Source organism: Suricata suricatta, chromosome 7 (genome assembly GCF_006229205.1).
Source record: "Suricata suricatta isolate VVHF042 chromosome 7, meerkat_22Aug2017_6uvM2_HiC, whole genome shotgun sequence".
Lineage (NCBI taxonomy): Eukaryota > Metazoa > Chordata > Mammalia > Carnivora > Herpestidae > Suricata > Suricata suricatta.
In genome coordinates, this window is record NC_043706.1 from 2,162,142 (window position 1) to 2,166,508 (window position 4,367).

The 4,367-nt window shown below is 38.2% G+C and overlaps 1 pseudogene; it reads left to right on the forward strand.

The window, feature by feature from the left end:
• The first annotated feature begins 3,228 nt into the window (after positions 1-3,228).
• LOC115296799 lies at positions 3,229-4,163 on the forward strand (annotated as a pseudogene).
• The last annotated feature ends 204 nt before the right edge of the window (positions 4,164-4,367 follow it).

Here is a 4,367-nt window from a genome sequence, read left to right on the forward strand (position 1 = left end):
GGCCCAGTTTGTGTGTCAATATATCAGTGAGTGCTATATATTGAAATGTCTTAAATAGAGACATTGTATTGAGATCTTTTGTTTTTATTTTTCTTAACTTTTTATAGTTTATTTTTGACACAGAGAGAGCAGAGCATGAGTGGGGGAGGGGCAGAGAGAGAGGGAGACACAGAATCTGAAGCAGGCTCCAGGCTCTGAATTGTCAGCACAGAGCCCGATGTGGGGCTATAACCCACGAACTGTGAGATCATGACCTAAGCCGAAGATGGAGGCTTAACCAACTAAGCCACCCAGGGGCCCCAGATCTTTTGTTTTTAAAATGTGTGTAGTGTGCATACTGAGCGTCTAGTGTGGAAATATGTACTGGACTAAAAGTTTGTGTCAGTATTGAACTATTATGCAAACTATAAACTACTACTCTATTACCTTATGTGTATCAGTACTAAGCATTTATCCTCTTTACTGATGCCTGTTCTCTTATTTATGATTGTAAAATTACTATTGTAAAAAAATACTACGGTATTCTTGTGAGATGTCATTTCAATTATATACTTTTTTGGTGGTAATCATTACCTAGAATACCACTTGTTTTAAGAATCTGTTTTTATTTTAATAATATTTTTCCCTTTCAATATATAATGTGTGCCTTTTTGAAGTAATTATTTTTTTGTATGTAAAGTAATAATTTATGCATAATTTTTATAACTGATTTTTCTGTATCATAATATTATGACACTTGCAGTCCATATTCTTTTATATGTATATATATATTTCATATATATATATATTGGAACCCACACATACCCATATAATCTGGTAAAACAGCAAGAAATTTATAGAAGTTCATTTCACCAGGGATTTATCTTTTCTCAACTGTCTTCCTAGTCCTTAATGGTATGATAATGTTAAAATATATCATTATTTTTTTTCTAATGGTGCAGTATTATATTGGTGGGTTTTTAAAAAATTTTTTAATGTTTTATTTATTTTTGATACAGACAGAGACAGAGCATGAGAGGGGGAGGGGCAGAGAGAGAAGGAGACACAGAACCGGAAGCAGGCTCCAGGCTCTGAGCTAGCTGTCAGCACAGAGCCTGACGCGGGGCTCGAACCCAGGAGTGTGAGATCTGACCTGAGCCGAAGTCGGAGGCTTAACTGACTCAGCCAGCCAGGCGCCCCTATTGGTGGGTTTTTGAATGAGTTAGCATTTTATGTTTGCCCTCCTTCACTTTAGTGAGTGTTTCCTTTATAAGGCACATTCGGTGTTGTATGGAAAACAATTTGACAATAAAATATTATGGAGAAAAAATAAAGATAACTATTAAAAAAATTGTCAGCATGGTGGCTTAGTTGGTTAAGCCTCCACCTCGATTTTGGCTTAGATCATGATGTCACAGGTGTGAGGTCAGGCTCTACTCTGATAGTAAGGAGGCTGCTAGGGATTCTCTCTCTGTCTTTCTCCATCTCCTTCTCTCCATCTCTCTATCCTCCTCTCCTGCTTCTGCTTGCTCTACTTTCTGTCTCTCACACACTCAAAACAAATAAAGTTAGAAAATATGAAAAAAATAAAAATATGTCAGCAGCGTGTTTCAGATAAATATATGTATATTTGTGTGTGTGTGCATGAGACTGAAGCGTGGTTTGTTTGTATTTGCTCTTCTGAGCAGGTGTGAGTGAGGGGATCTTCCCTGCTGTTGCACATTGAGACTGCCTCACATACCTTTATAATTCACTCTATTAAGAAATTGTTTGTACATAGATATTATTTTGTGGAGACCACTGATCAATCTTATAGGAAATCAAAGGAGGCATAAAAGGTGTGAAATACTACATCCTTTACTCAATTTTTACGCCATTTTTGTACCAATTTCTTTCACACATCAAAGGGTCTACCACTAAACTTGATTCCTATTTTAAAACTCTTGGAAGAATTCAAAATGTACTGGATGCCTACCCATGAAAGAACTGACATACTCATCTTCTGATGCCATTTTGTGTCGGTATGTTATTATTTTCATTTAGTACTAGGCAGCTGGATGAAAATGTCATCAGCTGAGCCCTGGAGCCTTAGAGCTGGTGTTATATTATTAATATATATGATAATATATTATTATATTGGCAATACCAATATATATTTTTTCCTTTGTGCCTTTCCTTGTACTATGTTAAGTTTTGCATTATAGCTCTTTGACCTGTCATTGCTTTGAGAATGTATCTGTTGTTATCTCTATATATTTACCGATGTAATTATCTTATCAGGGGAAATGATGTAAAGCATTACACTTTTTACATAGATTACACATTTGGATAGTTCTTTAACATGTTTATTCTGATTAGAATGTTGATAGGGAATAATCCTACCTCCTACCTCATAGAGTTTCCTATGCACTCCAGTTGGCAATGTGTGAAACATAAATCTGCGGAGGGAAGAGGAAAGTGTTGACCACTTGTTGTTAGAGTTCTGATTCCAAAGGACTCTGTACAGCCAATGAATTTTTGGAGTTCCTGTTAAATTGATATGGTAATTTTAAACATCTTTTGAGCAAAAGTTAAACACTGTTTGAATGGTGAGGTTGTCAGTTTCTCTCTATTTAAGTGTTTTACTACCACACACACACAAAGAAACGTGATGTATAATTATATACAGAACTAGTAGCGATAGGTTAATTATAATTGAATTCTTTGTATAAATATATTCCAGATCATAAATTACTATAACTGAATTTATTTTCAAGATTATGTTTTATTATAATCTATAATTTATGGTGTGTGCGTTTCAGTTGTGTGGAATTATGACATACATATGAAACATAATGAATCTCTCTCTCTCTGCATCTCCTTACTATTCTTTCTGTTTTCTCGCCCTCTTTTCCCTCACTCCCATTTTCTCTGAAATGTACAAATACTTTTGTAGCTCTTTAAGCCTACTAAACAGAGACTGAAACACCTTTTGTACCTGTGACTGAGGCAGACACAGATCCATCATTTTATTATTCTTATATTAAATATTAATGATTTACTTTTTTTGTGGAATGTGGAATTCAATTGGAACTAGTTGGTTAATTTCATGAATCCATAGTTTATTCAAGTATGTACTTAAAAAATGCCATGACTTGTCTTATAACATGATAGATCCACCTCCTGCCAACTTTTTATTGCTTTGAAGATTTCTTTTAAAAATTGCTAAATGCTTGATCTTGACAGGAAGCAAACATGTGGTAAGAAAGGATGGACCAGAAAAATGGAAGTTCCTTCACTGGGTTTATGCTGTTGGGGTTCTCTGACCAGCCCCAACTGGAGAGAATCCTCTTTGTGATTCTTCTGATCTTCTATCTGCTCACCCTGCTGGGAAACACAACCATCATTGCACTGTCCCACCTGGACCCACACCTTCACACTCCCATGTACTTTTTCCTCTCCAACCTGAGCTTTCTGGACCTGTGTTACACGACCAGCACTGTCCCTCAGCTCCTGGTCCATCTCAGGGGGGCAGACAAGTCCATCTCCTTTGGCGGCTGTGTAGCTCAGCTATTCGTCTCTCTAGGGCTGGGAATCACAGAATGCATTCTTTTAGGGGTGATGGCACTTGACCACTATGCAGCCATCTGCAGGCCCCTGCACTACACGGTGATCATGCACCCTTGTCTCTGTGCCCTGATGGCTTCTGCGTCATGATTCATTGGTTTTTCCAACTCATCATTGCAGACAGTGCTCATCTTCCTTGTACCACTTTGTGGCAGAAATAAGATAGACCACTTCTTTTGTGAGGACCATTGCTCAGGCTTGCCTGTGTGGACACCACTATGAATGAGTCTGAGGCCTTCTTTGCCAGTATGATTATTCTCCTCATTCCTGTGGCATTAATCACATACTCTTATGGTCAAATTGTCAGGGTGATCTTAAGAATAAAGTCAGCTTCAAGGCAGAGGAAAGCATTCGGGACATGTGGGTCCCACCTCATGGTGGTCTCTCTGTTCTATGGCACAGGCATCTTCATTTACCTTCAGCCCAGCAACAACTATTCCCAGGATCAAGGCAAGTTCGTTTTTCTCTTCTACACCATCATCACCCCCATGGCCAACCCCTTCATCTATACCCTGCGAAACAAGGATGTGACGGGAGCAATGAAAAAGGTGTTCTGTAGGGGCTATGACTCTAGATGACTCGGGGGAAGACCCTTTGATGAAAGCCTTTGACTGTCGGAGGCTTTAAACTTCTGTGTCCTGTACGCGTCATCCAACATTTCCCCTGACAACTCCGAGGCCAATTTTTTTTTACCTCATTCTTTGATGCAATTGAGTGTTTAAAGTTCATGGATTCTTTCCAACCTCCAGAGATGCTGATTTAGTGTTCCTACAGCATCTGCA